The sequence below is a fragment of the Apodemus sylvaticus genome, chromosome 10, assembly GCF_947179515.1.
Source record: "Apodemus sylvaticus chromosome 10, mApoSyl1.1, whole genome shotgun sequence".
NCBI classification, from domain to species: Eukaryota; Metazoa; Chordata; class Mammalia; order Rodentia; family Muridae; genus Apodemus; species Apodemus sylvaticus.
This window is the reverse complement of record NC_067481.1, coordinates 75969853-75988113: the sequence shown is the minus strand read 5'-3', so window position 1 is coordinate 75988113 and position 18261 is coordinate 75969853. Positions and strand designations below refer to the sequence as shown.

The 18261-nt window shown below is 40.4% G+C and overlaps 1 protein-coding gene across 10 annotated transcripts in view; it reads right to left on the bottom strand.

Annotated features, from left to right (window-relative positions):
* The window catches only part of LOC127693473 (T-cell-specific guanine nucleotide triphosphate-binding protein 2-like), a 444108-nt gene that overhangs the window by 297190 nt on the left and 128657 nt on the right, over window positions 1–18261 (bottom strand). The window contains exon 1 of one of the 10 annotated variants that reach the window (XM_052194355.1): window positions 10660–10992. The exons of 8 other annotated variants lie outside the window; for them this stretch is intronic. The gene's annotated coding sequence lies outside the window, so the exon portion shown is untranslated. Of the gene's footprint in view, window positions 1–10659; window positions 10993–18261 lie in introns of those variants that run through there. One more of the 10 variants, XM_052194363.1, reaches the window with a different exon arrangement.

Below are 18261 nucleotides of genomic sequence, written 5' to 3'. Positions count from 1 at the left end.
CTTATGTGACTTTCGGGGAGTGGGGAACCAGAAAAGGGGAAATCATTTGAAATGTAAATAAAAAATATATCGAATAAAATTAAAAAAAAAAAAAGAACCAGCTCCTTGTTTTGTTGATTCTTTGTATAGCTCTTTTTGTTTCTGCTTGGTTGATTTTGGATCTAAGTTTGATTAATTCCTGCCATCTACTCCTCTTGGGGTTATTGGTTTCTTTTTGTTCTAGGGCCTTCAAGTGCACTGTCAAGCTTACAGTAGTAAGCTCTCTCCATTCTCTTTTTGGAGGCACACAGAGCTATGAGTTTTCTTCTTAGCACTGCTTTCATTGTGTCCCATAAATTTTGGTATGTTGTGTATTCATTTTCACTGAATTCTGAAAAGTCTTTAATATCTTTCTTTATTTCTTCCTTGACCAAGCTATCATTGAGAAGAGCATTGTTCAAAGTCCATGTGTATGTGTGTTTTCCAATCCTTTTGTTTGAGCTTAAGACCAACCTTAGGCCGTGGTGATCTGATAAGATACATGGAATAATTTCAATATTTTTATATCTTTTGAGCTCTGTTTTGTGACCAATTATATGGTCAATTTTGGAGAAGATACCATGAGGTGCTGAGAAGAAGGTATATTCTCTTGCTTTAGGGTGGAATGTTCTATAAATATCTGTTAGATCCAGTTGTCCATAACTTCAGTTAGTTTCACTGTATCTCTGTTTAGTTTCTTGTTCCATGACTTGTCCATTTTTGACAGTGGGGTATTGAAGTCTCCCACTATTATTGTGTGGGGTGCAATGTGTGCTTTGAGTTTCAGTAAAGTTTCTTTTATGAATGTGGGTGCCCTTACATTAGGAGCATAGATGTTCAGAATTGAGAGTTCCTCTTGGCAGACTTTTCCTTTGACCAGTATGAAGTGTCCCTCTTTATCTTTTTTGACAACTTTTGGTTGAAAGTCGATTTTATCCGATATAAGAATGGCCACCCCAGCTTGTTTCTTGGGACCATTTTCTTGGAAAATTGTTTTCCATCCTTTGACTCTTAAATAGTGCCTGTCTTTGTCACTGAGGTGGGTTTCCTGTATGCAGCAAAATGTTGGGTCCTGTTTACGTATCCAGTCTATTAGTCTATGTCTCTTTATAGGGGAGTTGAGACCATTGATATTAAGAGATATTAAGGAAAAGTGATTGTTGCTTACTGTTATCTTCTTAGTTAAAGTTGACATTCTGGTTGTGTAGCTATCTTCTATTGGGTTTGATGAAAGATTACCTTATTGATTTTTCTACAGTATGGTTTGCTGTCTTGTGTTTGTATTTTCCACCTATTAACCTTTGCAGAGCTGGATTTGTGGAAAGATACTGTGTAAATTTGCTTTTGTCATGGAATGTCTTGTTTTCACCATCTATGGTAATAGAAAGTTTTGCTGGGTATAGTAGTCTGGACTGACATTTATGTTCTCTTAGGGTCTGTGTGATATCTGCTCAGGCTCTTCTGGCTTTCATAGTCTCTGGTGAGAAGTCTGGTGTAATTCTGATAGGTCTGCCTTTATATGTTACTTGACCTTTTTCTCTCACTGTTTTCAATATTCTTTCTTTGTTTAGTGCATTTGGTGTTTTGATTATTATGTGACGGGAGGTGTTTCTGCTCTGGTCCAATCTGCTTGGAGTTCTGTAGGCTTCCTGTATGTTCATGGGCATCTCTCTCTCTCTCTCTTTTTTTTTTAGTTTAGGGAGGTTTTCTTCTATAATTTTGTTGAAGATATTTATTGGGCCTTTAAGATGTAAATCCTTGCTTTCTTCTATCCCTATAATCCTTAGGTTTGGCCTTCTCATTGTGTCCTGGAGTTTAAGGATGTTTTGGGTTACAAGCTTTTTGCATTTTGCATTTTCTTTGACTGTTGAGTCAATGATTTCTATAGAATCTTCAGCATCCGAGATTCTTTCTAATATCTCTTGTATTCCGTTGCTGATGCTTTCATCTATGACTCCTGAATTCTTCCCAAGATTTTCTATTTTCAGAGATGTCTCACTTTGTGATTTCTTTGTTGATTCTATTTCCAGATTTAGATCCTGGATATTTTTGTTCAGCTCCTTCACTTGTTTCTTTGTTTCTTCCTGAAATTCTTTAAGGAATTTTTGTGTTACCTCTTTAAGGGCTTCTTCCTGTTGACCCATGTTCTCCTGTGTTTCTTTTAGGGATTTTTGTGATTCCTCTTTATGGTTTCTGCATGTTGACCCATGTTCTCCCATAATTCCTTATGGGATTTTTGTATTGCCTCTTTAAGGGCTTCAACCTGTTGACCCATATTCTACCGGATTTCTATTTTTTTTTTATTTTTTTATTCGATATATTTTTTATTTACATTTCAAATGATTTCCCTTTTCTAGCCCCCCACTCCCCGAAAGTCCCGTAAGCCCCCTTCTCTCCCCCTGTCCTCCCACCCACCCCTTCCCACTTCCCCGTTCTGGTTTTGCCAAATACTGCTTCACTGAGTCTTTCCAGAACAAGGGGCCACTCTTCCTTTCTTCTTGTACCTCATTTGATGTGTGGATTATGTTTTGGGTATTCCAGTTTTCTAGGTTAACATCCACTTATTAGTGAGTGCATACCATGATTCACCTTTTGAGTCAGGGTTACCTCACTTAGTATGATGTTCTCTAGCTCCATCCATTTGCCTAAGAATTTCATGAATTTATTGTTTCTAATGACTGAATAGTACTCCATTGTGTAGATATACCACATTTTTTTCATCCACTCTTCTGTTGAGGGATACCTGGGTTCTTTCTAGCATCTGGCAATTATAGATAGGGCTGCTATGAACATAGTAGAGCATGTATCCTTATTACATGGTTCTACCGGATTTCTTTAAGAGCTTTTTGTGTTTCCTCTTTAAGGCCTTCTACCATTTGATCAATATTCTCTTGTGTTTTTTTAAGGGATTTTTTGTGCTTCTGCCTGTTGACCCATGTTCTCTTGTATTTCTTTAAGGGACTTATTTATATCCTTCTTGAAGTCATCTATCAGCGATATAAGATGTGATTTCAAATCTGGTTCCTGCTTTTCTGATGTTTTGGGGTATACAGGATTTGCTGTTGTGGGAGAGCTGTGTTCTGATGGTGCCATGTTGCCTTGGTTTCTGGTGGTAATGATCTTGTGTTTGCCTTTGGCCATCTTGTTATTTCTGGTGTTAGCTGGTCTTGCTGATACTATCTTCTCTATCCTGCGGGTCTGTGTTTCTGTGCTCCTAGGATTCTCTTTCTTTCCAATGCCCAGAAGGAGTAGTCTTAAAGATGTGGGAAACATTGATATCTACAAAAGTCCTTTCATTCTTTAGTGCTGAAAACCCTTTGCATTGACAATTAAAACCTGTGGTTGTGATCATAGGCTCTGGTGTGGAAGCTGCTTATTGTTATTTTGTTAAATGGACATGATATGTCCATCAATTTGTCTTGTAACTGCTTATGTTTGTATCCATGAATTGGTATGGCTGTCAACTTTGGTCATAGAAGATGCTCTTTATACTGACTGAGTAAGAGTAGCTTTAGAGTAACTCATAATGGTTCAAGAATTAAACATATGTGACTTTTGAATGCTCAGTCATAAATGTGATATTACCACCTCTAAGGCTTAGTACGATATAGAAGAGACAACTGAAATTATGTGAGAACTGGGGGAGGGGTGGAGTATTTTGACAATATGAATATCCCCGATACAGTAAAAACCAAATTATTCGATCAAGAAGTGGGCTAATGAGCTGTAGGGAAAGTCAAGAGATTAAATGAAATGGCTAATACATACGTAAAAATTTACTTGATATCCTGAATTATAGAGATAGGGGAATTAAATCAGAATTTACTACAACAATTGAAGCATACTCAGTGTTAAAAGTTGGTGTCATTCCTTCAGATATTGATCACTATCCCAGGTACACTACTCAGTTCAACCTGAAGGACTTTTAGTCAACAGACCACACAGATGCAAGCACATCCATGGTTATAGCTGCTGGGCTGATGATCTCTATGAAATCTAGTCAGTGTAGAGGAATGATCAAAGAAATTATGGAATATATACAAAAGGAGGTGCTATGCAATTGTAAAGAAAAATAAAACCATGATCTTTTCAGAAAAATATTAGTGTAACTAGAAAGTTGTTGTTCAGAGAAAAGAATCTGGTCCTCAAAACCACAAATAGCACATGTTGTCTTTCACAGGCTGAAGCTAATCTTATAAAGATGTGTGTGTGTGTGTGTGTATGTGTGTGTGTGTGTGTGTATGTGTGTTGTGTGTGTGTGTGTGTATGTGTGTGTGTGTGTGTGTGTGCCCTGAGAACATGGCCTACAGAGGCAGAGGCAATGCTGATGAGTTCAAGGTTAGCCTGAACTACAAAGTAAGTTCAAGGATATCCAGGACTGTTACACAGAGAACCTTGTCTTGGAGAAACCAGACAAAACACACACTCTCCAAAGTCTTTTGGTGTTATTTTCTTCAATGATGCAGCTGCTAGAAGACTAGGTAGTGAAAAAAACTAAGTTGCTATGGCTTGGGTATCTGTTGCCTGTCTAGCCATTCCTTTTATGCTATTATGAGTAAGTAAACTTGCTCATATGCTGTTACGACTGTTACAAGGAAACTGTCTCATGTGCTGTTACTAGGAATGTTTTCTTGCCTGAGTTAACTGGTAAGCCAAAGACTGTTATGTTCTATGCTTTGTTGTTCTGGGAAACCAATCACAATAAGAGTCAATTAGACTTGCTTTATATAGTTAGCCACAATAAGCTTGGACCGGAGACCTCTCTGGGGATTGACATCCTACTTTCTGCCATGTGCATGGTTAACTGACATCCTGGAGGGCAAGTTGGGATATGAGTGCTAGGCAGCTTGAGTCACCCTGCCACAGTTGGATAACTTAACCAACAGGAGAAGCATGCCACAAATATATGTTCTTTAGGAAGCCTCCTATCCATAAACATGGATTGGTGGCATAACCTGGCACAGAGAATTGTGGATTTCAGGCTTCAAAGCTTTGTATGAATCTTCCTCGAGTTAGTCAGCTCCCAAGTCTGGTCTGTGGCACTGACTGATCAGCCTTGGGGCAAATTCTCAATAAACTCTTCCTGACTGACAGAGACTGGTGTATGGTGTGGTTTGTAGGGCAACTACTGAACTCCAACACAAATAAGTGTTGCAGATTTGTCTTTTAATATATCCCAAATGGGAACATATGACTCATATATATGGGCAGGTCCAAGGCCCATTATGGCTGGATGGTATATGATGGTACTTTAATAAGAAAATAGGAAGATACTAGATGTTCAAGCAGTCCTGGGTTCTAAGTTCATATTGGCCACAGGAGAAACAGGTAGATTTTAGGAAACAGAGTGTGCACAAGACCCCCTAGATGGAGGATTTAAGATCAGGCTGGGGACAATTGTCCTTGGAGCCCATGATCTGATGAAAATGAAACATGCTCTTCATGATAAGTTCCTGAAGAAATTGGGAAAGGAGAGACCACATCTCAACATAATAAAGGATGTGTATTAGTGACAGCTTGACTCTGAGGAGTTCTGACACAACCAGGATCACAGGAAGGGCAGGCTCCAGTCAGATATATAGAGGGCAGGTAGCCCTAGAGATAACCAGATGGCAGAAGGCAAGCATAAGAACATAAGCCAAAGACACCAACGTTGCTTGGCATCATCAGAACCCAATTCTTCCACCATAGCAAGTCCTGGATACACCATTATACCAAAATGCAAGATTCAGATCTAAAATCACTTCTCATGATGATGATAGACAACTTTAAGAAGGACATAAATAACTCCCTTAAAGAAATACAAGAGAACTCAAGTAAATAGCTAGAAGCCCTTAAAGAGGAAACACAAAAATCCCTTAAAATATTACAGAAAAACACAATTAAACAAGCAAAGTAAATGAACAAATCCTTCCAAGATCTACAAATGGAACTATAAACAATGAAGAAATCACAAAGTGACACAACCCCGAAGCTAGAAAACCTAGGAAAGAGATCAAGAGTCATGGATACAAGAACCAACAACAGAATACAAGAGATAGAAGAGAGAATCTTATGTGTAGAAGATACCATAGAAAACATTGACACACCAGCTAAAGAAGACACAAAAAGGAAAAAGCACCTAACCCAAAACATCCAGGAAATTCAGGACACAATGAGAAGACCAAACCTTTGGATAATAGGTATATAAGGGAGTGAAGATACCCAACTTAAAGGGTCAGTAAGTATCTTCAACAAAATGTAGAAGAAAACTTCCCTAACCTAAAGAAAGAGATGCCTATGAACTTACAAGAAGCCTACATAACTCCAAATAGACTGGACCAGAAAAGAAATTCCCCCCATTACATAATAATCAAAATACCAAATGCAATAAAGCAAGAAAGAATATTAAAAGCAGTAAGGGAAAAAGGTCAAGTAACATATGAAGTCAGGCCTATCAGAATTATACCATACTTGTCACCAGAGACTATGAAAGCTAGAAGATCTTGGTCAGTTGTCATACATACCCTAAGTGAACCAAAATGCCAAAATGCCAGCCCAGCAACACTCTCAATTATCATAGACAGAGAAACCATGCTAATCCATGACAAACCCAAATTTATACAATATCTTTCCACAAATCTAGCCCACCCAAGGATAATAGATGAAAACCACCAACACAAGGAGATAAACTACGCTGTAGAAAAAGCAAGAAGGTACTCTTTCAACAAACCCACACAAACATAATTTCACCTCTAACAAAATAACAGAAAGTAACAATCACTTTTCCTTAATATCTCTTAATATGAAAATTAATATTACCAACATATCCTAATCAATTGAAATTCAAATATATGAGGAATTAGAAATTAGTTGGCTGTCACCCAGTGGTCTCTCTAATTTGGTAACTGGAGAAATATGTCCAATATTGTACAATCCATATATACTTTCTGCTAGTTTTTACAGGACAGTGTCTGGCTGTGCACCACATAATGGTCTTGAAATCATGCTTCTTCTATCTCAGCTTCTATATAAGTAGGATTGTTTATTTGATGTTTTTACTCTATACTATAATTTTCAGAACATCTTAAATATTTCAAAATTACTTATAAAGCCAAAAGAAACATAGACAATTACTTTGGGAGGTAGCTTATAATACAACAACAGAGAGTGAGACTGAATGTCTTGCTTGATATTTATAATTATTGTATCAATTTTGAAAGATGACCTTATAAGTTACTCTTTTTCTAAGATGAATGCTTTTCAAAATTATCACAGCTAAGGAAACAGAATGTTACCTTCAACTAATGTCTGTGCCACCCTCCAAGCAGAACCATTGTTCATTGAAACAGTTGATGAATGATTTCATGGATAGACCATCTTGATACACACACCATTTCTTAAATGAATGTAACCTGTTCCCTATGGACTGAGAATGATGACAATCACTCAAGTGAAATAGCTTTGCTCATATCAGGAAAATCTGTATCTAAATAATTGTGTCTACAATTCATTCCTTGGCACAGCAGAACTGTCAGCTCTTAACTTAGCTACTATGGAGGTAAAAACCTTTGGGAATGTGAGGGACATTGAAATACAGCCTTATTACAATGAACTCCAATGTCTAAAATTTGTTCTTATTTTGGGTTTATACCACAGTAAGAGCCAAGATTTTAAGCTCTACTAAAAACAAAATAAACAAACAAAAAGACTTTATCTTTTTATGCTCATTAAATAACAGGTCCATCATTTTTATGAGTGGTATAAAAATATATATTGTATTGAATATAATAATAAAAATTAAAATTAATAAAAGAAAAGGAATAAAGTCTGTATATGGAAAACAGCCAATGTTGTGCTGAATGCAAAAATCGGTAAGCAAATATATTGAAAAGAGGAAGAAGACAAGGGTTTCCATTTATTATCCACTCTTCATTCAGTTTAGTTTTAGCAGTCTGAGCTAGGACAAGACCCAAGAAAAAAATATATAAATCATAAGGGGAAGAGCCAAAGATAATATAAGGTTCTATCCATAATAGAAGCCAAAGTCTTCCTCAGAGAACTCTTACAATCATTTCAGCAAACTGACAGAATTCAAAATTAACATAAAAGTCTTGGTCACCTTCATGTGTACCAATGACAAACATGCTAAAGAAGACACAGGTAATCATCCCATTTACAACCTTCATCTCCCCAATAACACACCTTGGAATATGCCTAACCAAGGAGGAAAAAGCTGTCTGTAATGAAAACTTTAAAAGCTTCAAAAAAATTAGAAGACACTAAAAAAAAAAAAAAAAAAAAAAAAAACCCAAAACAACAACAACAAAAAACCCAAAAAATCACCAACCCCCCCAAAAAAAAACAAACCAAAAAAAAAAAAAACCTACTCATGTCAAAGGATTAGAAAAATTCATGTCATAAAAATGGCTGACTTAAGAAAATTAACCTACAGATTCAAGACAATTCCTATCAATATTCTAAGGCCATAATTTATGAAATAGAAAAAAATCTTAAAGTTTAGTTGAAAGCATGAAAGATCTCAGACAAACAAAGCAGGCCTGAGGGAGGGAAAATGCTGGTGACATCATTGTCCTTGGATTCAGGCTCTGCTTCAGAACCACGGTAACAAAAGCACATGGTGTTGCCTGGATACCAGACACATTAAAAAGCAGGAGAGCACAGACAAGGCAGACATAAACATACAGGCCTATAATCACCTGACTTTATTTTTTTTCCTTCCTCCTCGATTTTCTCTTTTTTCTTACAAAGGATCTTATTGGAGAAAGGACTTTCCCCTAAGAAATGGTGCTCAAAACTCTGGAGAGAAACACTTCAAGAAGAAGCCATAGGTAGGGCTTCCCCAGTAGGGTTCTAGCTGCTCAGGAAATATGGCCATGTTACTAGCAGGAGCTCCTGGAAATTAAAAGCTTCTGTATAGACAAGGAAAGAGACAGCTTGCCAGATGGCATACTTGTCAGCAATTCATCAACAGAAGATTAATGTCAAAATATCCTAAGAACTTAAAACAAAAAGCCTGATCAACAAGAAAACAGCCAAATCAAAACATGGGCCATGTAACTGAACAGAGTTCTCAGAAGAAGAAATACAGATGGCCAAGAAATATATGTGTTTTTACCATGTTTAGCATCCTCAGTCTTTAATGCGAATTGTAGCTACTTTGGGATTTCATCTCACCTGAGTCAGAGAGGTTTTCATCAAGAGAGAAAATGGCAAGAGATGCTGATGTGGATGTACGGAAGGGGAGTCGTCATTTGCTGCTGTGGGGTTGTAAGCAAGCACAGCCACCATGGAATCAGTGACAGCAAACCTGGGTGTTCCCCAAAAGGACTCTGTATCCTAGCACAAAGATACTGGGACATCCTGTTCATTACTGCTCTAGTGACAATAGCTGGAGATGCAATCAGCCTAGATGATAAGTGGAAAATGAAAATGTGCCACAGATCATGCATCATATAAATGGACCTGTATAATTTTCACACAAGCTGGCAGAGCTACTAAATAGTGAATTCACCCAATGTCAGAAAGGCAAACCTGATGCTCTCTCTCATATGTGGATTTCAGCTTTTCATTTTTAGGCATGTACATTTTTGTTGTAAGAAGTGTTTGTAGAGGCCAGGAAACTGAAAGGGGGCCCATAAAAGGGGTAAAAATAGCTTTGGGGGAGATAGATAGTAGCATACATGGGATATACAAGTGGTGGTGGGGAATTATGGGAACTGAGAAGTTTGAACAGAGGACAGCCAGAGAGCTGCAGCACAGGACTGACTGTGGTGGAGTCAACCAAAAACTGGTATGTATGAACAAAGTATAAGGACATATGCTCCTTTCTCAAGTCCATAAAAAACAAAATAAAGTTTGAACCGAGATATCCTGAGTGGGTGGATGAAACTCCTCCCAGAAGCCAAAGACTATTTAGTGGGAATCCTAGAACCAAGAGTGGGCTACTTCCCCATATCTGCTGATTAGGAGGCTCCTGAACCTCCCTTGACTCCCCCTCCCCCCAAACAGTCAAGGTATTGTTAGTGCTGGTTGTGTTGATAATGGCTTCTCACAGTTCCCTTCTAGAAGAGGAAATAGCAGTGGGTGCTCTGTATAGGATTTTATCCTCCTGGAGTAAATCAAAGAGTTCCAGTATAGCTGGGTGTGGTGCTGCATGCCTGTAATCTTAGCCCCAGGAGGCAGAGAGGCAGAGGCAGATGGATCTCTGAGTTTGAGGTAATCCTGATTTACATGTTCTCTACCAAAGGCACACAGTGGGATCAGTCAGTCTCAACCAAAACCAAAACCAAAAACAACAACAACAAAAATGAAATAAAACACAACTAAACCCTCCACCCAAAGAGGTTCTCGCATTGACTCTGAGGAATCTGGTCACACAAGCTGCCCTCTTTCTCCAAACTCAAGCTGGCATCAGAGGTGCAACAGACCCAGGATGTGAGGGTCATTGGGAAGTTTGTTGCTGCCTGGTGGGTTGGGAGTGCTCTGTGGTGCAGAAGACAGAGAAGGTCCTTTCTGTGAGCAACCCCTGAGTGAAATAAGCCATAATCAAAGATCCTCTGCCCTGGTGCCAGGAGACCGTCATTGATACCACAGTAAGTAGGGTTTCTGGTCAAGCGGAACTTAGAACCCTTCACATACCTGCTCCTGAGCAGTGATGCCAGTGGCCCTCCTGTGATGTCACCTCTTCCCTTGGAGCAAGGTCACTGGTAGATCTCCCTGGAATCCTCTAAGCTGGGAGGTTCAGGAGACAAATGGATGCAGTGTTGGTGTCTTGGAGCTCTGGAGAGAAGAACGGCTGGGAAGTGAAGGCAGATGTCTTCAGATTTCCTTGCAGATCTCTGTCCACACAGTCTTTGCTCTCTGCTCTGCAGTTCCTAGATCTGAAACCTTCCTGCCTTGTCCCTGAGGGAGGGCCTGCAGTGAGGGGAGGTTTTGGTTTCTATTCCCAGAACTGTCTGTCTGGTTTACACAGTGAGCTTAAAAAGCTTTCACTTCCTTCAACAGAAAGGGAGGCGGAGCTGTGCTGAAGTGGCCAACTCCAGGGCTCCCTAAGTGTTGTAGTGGGTACTTTGGTAGCCTAGTCCTGAGTCAGGGCTCCCACCCCACACTGACCAGTCTGCTTCCCTACCTCAAAACCCTGTTTTCAGATGATGTCATATATTGCTGGGTCAGTACTGACTTTCAGACCCAGTGAGCCCATGTTTCAATGATTGCAGACACTTGATGTAACCCTGCCCCGTGCCTGTTGTCCTGCTGACTTGACATTATTTCATGTTTCTTTCTCTCTCTCTCTCTCTTTCTCTCTTTGTGTTTCTCTGTCTCTGTTTCTCTCTCGCTCACTCTCTTTGTGTATGTATGTGGACATGTGTGTGTAGATGCTATTGTTTCTCAGATATCATTTTCCTTATTTTGAGGTAGACACATTCACTGGCCTGGACTTTACCAATTAGGTAATTGTGGTTGACAATTGAGCTCCAGGGATCTGCCTCCCTCTTTCCTCAGTGCTGGAATTATAAACTCTCTCCACTATGCCTGTCTTTTAGGTGCATTCTGGGTATCCCATTCATAACTTCCTCTTTGAAAGACAGTAACTTACCACTTGATTATATCCCTAGCTCCCTCATAGAAAACTCTATGGTGATAGTGAATATTATGGCTAAAGTGTTAAATTTACTGTGCTACATTTTGTAAAAGCAAAATTGTTTTTATCTTGTATAGCCATGAGGAAGTTGCTCCTACTCTGAATGTACTCTGTCAGCTGGCCAGGTGGACTATTTCCTGTTGCAGTTGAGCCATCCTTAAAAAATTGCTAATTGTTCAAAAAATGTTTCACTGCCTGCCAGATAGTCTTAGAAGGTAATAAGTCACAGGATTAAGCAAGCTAATTGCTAAGCTCTGCTGTTGTATGAAATGCTTGCTTGGATGGCTGAGGGCCCTGCTGGAGGACTGTACAGAATCAAGGTTGCCACATCCAGGTAGGATATGAGTTCATTTGATCCCCCAAGTAATAACTGTGGATTTTCCCTCAATAATTCTTAAGCTAACAATAGCTGGGACCTTACTTTGAGAATTCTCTCTGGTTTGGTCTTGGTCAGGTTCTTTCTTTCTTTCTTTCTTTCTTTCTTTCTTTCTTTCTTTCTTTCTTTCTTTTTCTTTCTTTTTTTGGCTTTTTGAGACAGGATTTCTCTGTGTAGCCCTGGCTATCCTGGAACTCACTCTGTAGACCAGGCTGGCCTCGAACTCAGAAAGCCACCTGCCTCTGCCTTCCAAGTGCTGGGATTAAAGGCGAGTGCCATCACTGCCCGGCTGGTCAGTCTCCTTAATAAAACACTTCTAATTTACTAAAACCAAACCTCCAGTCAGTCTTGTGACTGTCTGAATGGCCGCAGACACACAGTATCACAAAGGAAAATGCTAGAGCAGGGAAGAGGACTGGATTAGCCTCCTGTCCCTACAGTCTGTGTCTCTGTGGTTAGGAAGTTTGTGCCAGGTGTGGCCAGGAGTGGGGTTGGTGAGGGTGGCTCCCAATTTAATGCCACCGTGGAGTCATTTTGATAGAGAGTGGACTTCTGCATGGAATCAGAGACAGGTACTCACAGTGAAGATGGAGGAAAATTTCTCATCAAAACGCAGTGCAAGGGGCAGGGAAGTGGAGCCATGGTGCTCTCAGAGGTTCAGGGCAGCTCTGCAGTTTGTAACCCATATATCTCCTGGCAGGATCTTACAAGAATGGGGTGTAAAGAGGAGCAGGTTGGATAATGTGTGAGAGAGAGAGAGAGAGAGAGAGAGAGAGAGAGAGAGAGAGACAGAGAGAGGAAAGAATAAGAGACACACAGAGACACAGAGACACACTGAGAGATAGAGAAACACACAAAATCACACACACACACACACATACACACACACCACAGGCAAAGGCAGACAGAATCAGAAGCACTGAACCTGACTAGTTTAACTAGGGCCTTCCTTGACAGAGTAAGTCATAATATCTAAAGCTGAACTGACCCAGCGTCCAGACCAGCTTCCTGGAAGGAGCAGAAACCCAGTGGGCTGCCTGGAGGAGGGTTAGAGCAGAATCACTTGTAAAGACACTCTCTGACCTGCTAAGCTGCTGCAGGTTCCCAGCCTTAGTGAGCTGTCACTCCTGCAGGGGTGGACCTTGGTGATGAAGCTGTTTTTGAGTATTTCCTGCTGCTGTTAAAAGCCCCAATAAAACCCCCTGCCTCAACAAGTTGGACTTTGGTGGTATCGGTATCTTGGTCTGTATTCAGTTCCCTACCTATTCAGGTCCCTATCTAGGGTGAGTGGACATGTTTGTTGTGATTACCCAGGATACAATTTGTCACTTTTCTTTTATTGGATATTTTATTTATTTACATTTCAGATGTTATCTGCTTTCCCCATTCTCCCCACCCCACCCCCACCCTGACCACCTATTCCATTCCCCCTCCTCCTGCTTCTTTGAGGGTGTTCCCCCACCCACCCACCCACTGTCACCTCCCCACCCTCACATTGCCACACACTGGGGCTTCCAGCCTTTATGGAACTAAGGGCCTCCTCTCCCTCTTATGCTCAGCAAGGCCATCCTCTGCTATATACACCGATGCTGGAGCCATGGGTGTTCCCAGGATGGCGGTTTAGACCCTGGGAGCTCTGGTTGGTTGGCATTGTTGCTCTACCCATGGGGCCGCAAACCCCTTCAGCTCCTCAGTCCTCTCTCTAACTCCTCCATTTGGAACCCCGTGATTAGTTCAATGGTTCCCTGTGAGCCTCTGCCTCTGTACATGTCAGGCTCTGGCAAAGCCTCTCAGGAAGTAGGTTTATCAGGCTCCTGTCAGCATGCACCTCCTGGCATACACAAGAGTGTCTGTGTTTGGTAACTGCATGTGGGATGGATCCCCATGTAGCCAGTGTCTGGACTGCCTCTCCTTAAGTCTCTGCTCCCATGAGTATTTTGTTATGCCTTCTAAGAAGGATCAAAGTATCCACACTTTTTTTCTTCCTTCTTCTTGAGCTTCATGTGGTCTATGAGTTGTATCTTGGGTATTCTGAGCTTAGGGCTAGTATGCACTTATCAGTGAGTGCATACCATGTGTGTTCTTTTGTGACTGGGTTACCTCACTCAGGATGATATTTTCTAGCTCCATCCATTTGCCTAAGAATTTCATGAATTCATTGTTTTTAATAGCTGAGTAATACTCCACTGTATAAATGTACCACATAAGATAAGGAAAGACACTTCATACTCATCAAAGGAAAAATCTACCAAGATGAACTCTCAATTCTGAACCTACATTCTCCAAATACAAGGACACCCATATTCATAAAAGAAGCTTTACTAAAGCTTAAAGCACACATTGTACCCCATATAATAATAGTGGGAGACCTCAACACCCCACGCTCATCAATCAGGGAAACACAAACTAAACAGAGAAACAGTGAACCTAACATAAGTTTTCAACCAGATAGATTTAACAGATATCTATAGAACACTTTACCCTAAAACAAAAGAATATACCTTCTTCTCAGCACCTCATGGTACCTTCTCCAAAATTGACCATATACTTGGTCACAAAACAGACCTCAGCAGATATAAGAAGACTGATATAATTCTAAGCACCCTATCAGATCACCACAGACTAAGGCTGATCTTCAATAACAAAAACAACAGAAAGCCTACGTACACATGGAAACTGAACAACACTCTCTCTACTCAATGATAACTTGGTCAACTAAGAAATAAAGGAAGAAATTCCCCCAGGCATTCAGAAGCATGGTTTGGAAAGGTCTGTACCATTTTTTTGCTCTTAGGAGGATAAACAGGAAGTGGGAGGGGGTGATTCATGACCAGCTCTGCTGAGTTCAGTGCTGGGTGTAGTAATTAAAGGACAGACACAGGAGGAAACTGGATTCCAACCCGTGGGGAACCTTTAAGATTCCTGGGACCACATGTGGAAGGAAGACAGGGGAACAGAGTAAGGGCTGGTGGTGGTGGTGGTGGTGGTGGTGGTGTGTGTGTGTGTGTGTGTGTGTAGGTCAACATGTGTGTGTAGATGCTGTTCCAGATCCTCACCCATGCATGCAGATGCCCTGCCCAGGAGTGCTCTTATTTCATTGACTACATTTATTTGCTGAACCTGGAACACTCCTGACTTGAGGCTTGCAGGGCGGTAGGGCAGACAGTGCTCACTGGCCAGGGCTTGGTTTGCTCACCTCCCATTCGGTAGGTCCTGTGCACAGCTGGCATTATTCCCTATCCAGAGCTGGAGCTGCGCTGTCCCCTGGCTCGTGCTCCCAGGTTCTCAAGTGAAGGGACCAACAGTGACTGTCCTTAACAATGTAGTGAAATGAGTATGAACCACTCAATGTATTCAGTATGTATTCCATGTTATAGCCTTCCAGCCCACATACATGTCTTTCCCTACCCACACACATTGCATACAAACATACCCCCCGCACACACACAAAGACATATCACCTTGTTCACAGTTTCTGTAACACTTCTTATGCTTTGTTGTTCAGATGGTGGTGGGCCAATGAGAACAGTCTGCAACCCCTTATCATTAACGATGAATGTTTGATGAAAACCAAACATATTTTGACATGAGAATTGAAGCCAAGTGTTGTGGACACCATCAGAATTGATAAATCTTTGACAAAAACCTTTGAATGGTGCAACTTTGTTCATTGCTATGCTGTCTGTCTAAGTTTTACAGCAATGGGGACCAAGCATACATATTGGGCCTATATTCCTAATCCCACAATTAACACAGGAGTAAATTGGGGGAGATATGGATAACCCCTTGGTGGTTAATAAATCTATTTGGTTACTTGATCCTTATGACAAGTGGGGAAGTGCTAAGCATATGGAAGAGGGTACAGAAATTATGAACTGCATTGTAGGAGTCCAGGGTACTCCTATTTGTGTAGGTAACAGAACTCAAAGTCTACATAGAACTTTTCATGCATGGTTATCCATAGCTGATGCTATGTAGAATTTTCATAATACATTTTATATGCTTCATGAATCTGCCTTTAGGGGATAGAAGATTAATTCTACTGGTTCCATAAATCCAATAAAAACACATAGACTAATATACTGGATACGTAAACAAGACCCAGCACTTTGCTGCATACAGAAAACTCACCCCAATGTCAAAGACAAGCACTACCTCAGAGTAAAAGGCTGGAAAGCAATTTTCCAAGCAAATAGTTCCAGGAAACAAGGTGGAGTAGCCATTCTAATTTCGGATAAAATCAACTTTCAGCCAAAAGTCATCAAAAAAGACATGGAAGAAAACTTCATAGTCATCAAAGAAAAAATCTACCAAGAAGAACTCTCAATTCTGAACATCTATGCTCCAAATGCAAAGACACCCACATTTACTAAGCTCAAAGCATACATTGCACCTCACACAATAAGTGTGTGTGGCTTCAATACCACACTCTCATCAGTGGATAGATCAGAGAAACAAAAACTAAACAGAGGCACAGTGAAACTAACAGAAGTTATGGACCAAACAGATTTAACAGATATTTATAGAACATTTCATCCTAAATCAAAAGAATATACCTTCTTCTCAGCACCTCATGGTACCTTCTCCAAAACTGACCACATAATTGGTCACAAAACACAGATCAACAGACATGAGAAGATTGAAATAACCCATGCCTCATATCAGATCACTACAGATGAAGGATGGTCTTCAATAGCAACAAAAACAACAGAAAGTCCACAAACACATGGAGACTGAACAATGTTCTACTCAATGATACCGTGGTCAAGGAAGAAATAAGGAAAGAAATAAAAGACATTTTAGAATTTAATGAAAATGAAGGTACAGCATACCCAAACTTATGGGACACAATGAAAGCAGTGCTAAAAGGAAAAATCATAGCATTAGGTGCCTCCAAAAAGAAACTGGAGAAAGCCTACACTAGCAGCTTAACAGCACACCTGAAAGCTCTGGAAGAAACAGAAACAAATACACCCAAGAGGAGTAGACAGCAGGAAATCATCAAACTCAGGGCTGAAATTAATCAAGTAGAAACAAAAAGAACTATACAAAGAATAAACAAAACCAGGAGCTGGTTCTTTGAGAAAATCAACAAGACAGATAAACCCTTAGCCAGAGTAACCAGAGCGCACAGAGACAGTATCCATATTAACAAAATCAGAAATGAAAAGGGAGATATAACAAAAGAAACTGAAGAAATTCAAAAAAATCATCAGATCCTACTACAAAAGTCGATACTCAACGCAACAGGAAAATCTAGATGAAATGGAAAAGTTTCTAGGCAGATACCAAATACCAAAGTAAAATCAGGATTAGATAGACCATCTAAGCAGTAAACTGTAAAGAAAATAGTCAAAGGTTAAAGAATGTGAGTCAAACCAAAGTTAAAGGTAAAGCCAGGAGTAAGTGTTGTTCAGTCTTGCACATTCAATTAAAGGGAAGAAAGTCCCTGTTTATAATGTGCGGGCAGATACTGGACCATGCTCTCCCATTGGCTGTTCTTTCTGAACTAATTGATTGACCTTCTTGCTTCTTTCCTCCCTTAGGTACCATCGATATTTCCCAGGCATGGGTCAGACTTCCTATTCTAAACCCCCTCCATAGGAGGATCCCAATTTGCCCTCCAGCTTTGGCACAAATCTTCAAATTTCAAGATGAAAACCAAAGTCCTGTCTCAGGAATTAATTGCCTTCATTGAATCATCCTTAGAGTTTGGAAACCTTCAGGATACAGTTTCTGCAATCAGCAGTGCTCTGGGTGACATTGAGAAAGCCCCACTGAACACTGCAGTGATGGGGGAGACTGGGGCTGGAAAGTCCAGTCTCATCAATGCTCTACAGGGAGTGGAGGCTGACGAAGGAGGTGTGTGCTCCTACCTGTTCCCCTCCAGAGAGATATTGGAGAGAAAGTGGAGCTCTCACCTCTGTGCTCAGGAGTGGAGGATCTGCTGGCAGATCCCTCTCTCCCCGCAGGCTGTGCACAGAAGGCTGTGGAGTGCCTGGCTCTCTGGTGCAAATGATGACCAAAGGCTCTCTCTATTAATTTTCAAAAGCCCTCTCAAAGGTATCAATGGAAGGTTCTATTCCAGGGTAGTTCAACTCTTTGTCAGAAATTTGTGGATCAAGCATTAAGATCCATTAGTGCCAGGTATGAAAAGGCTTTTATTTTACATTATATGTAAAATAAAATACAAAGCAGAAAAAAACACCAAGATTTCCTTCTC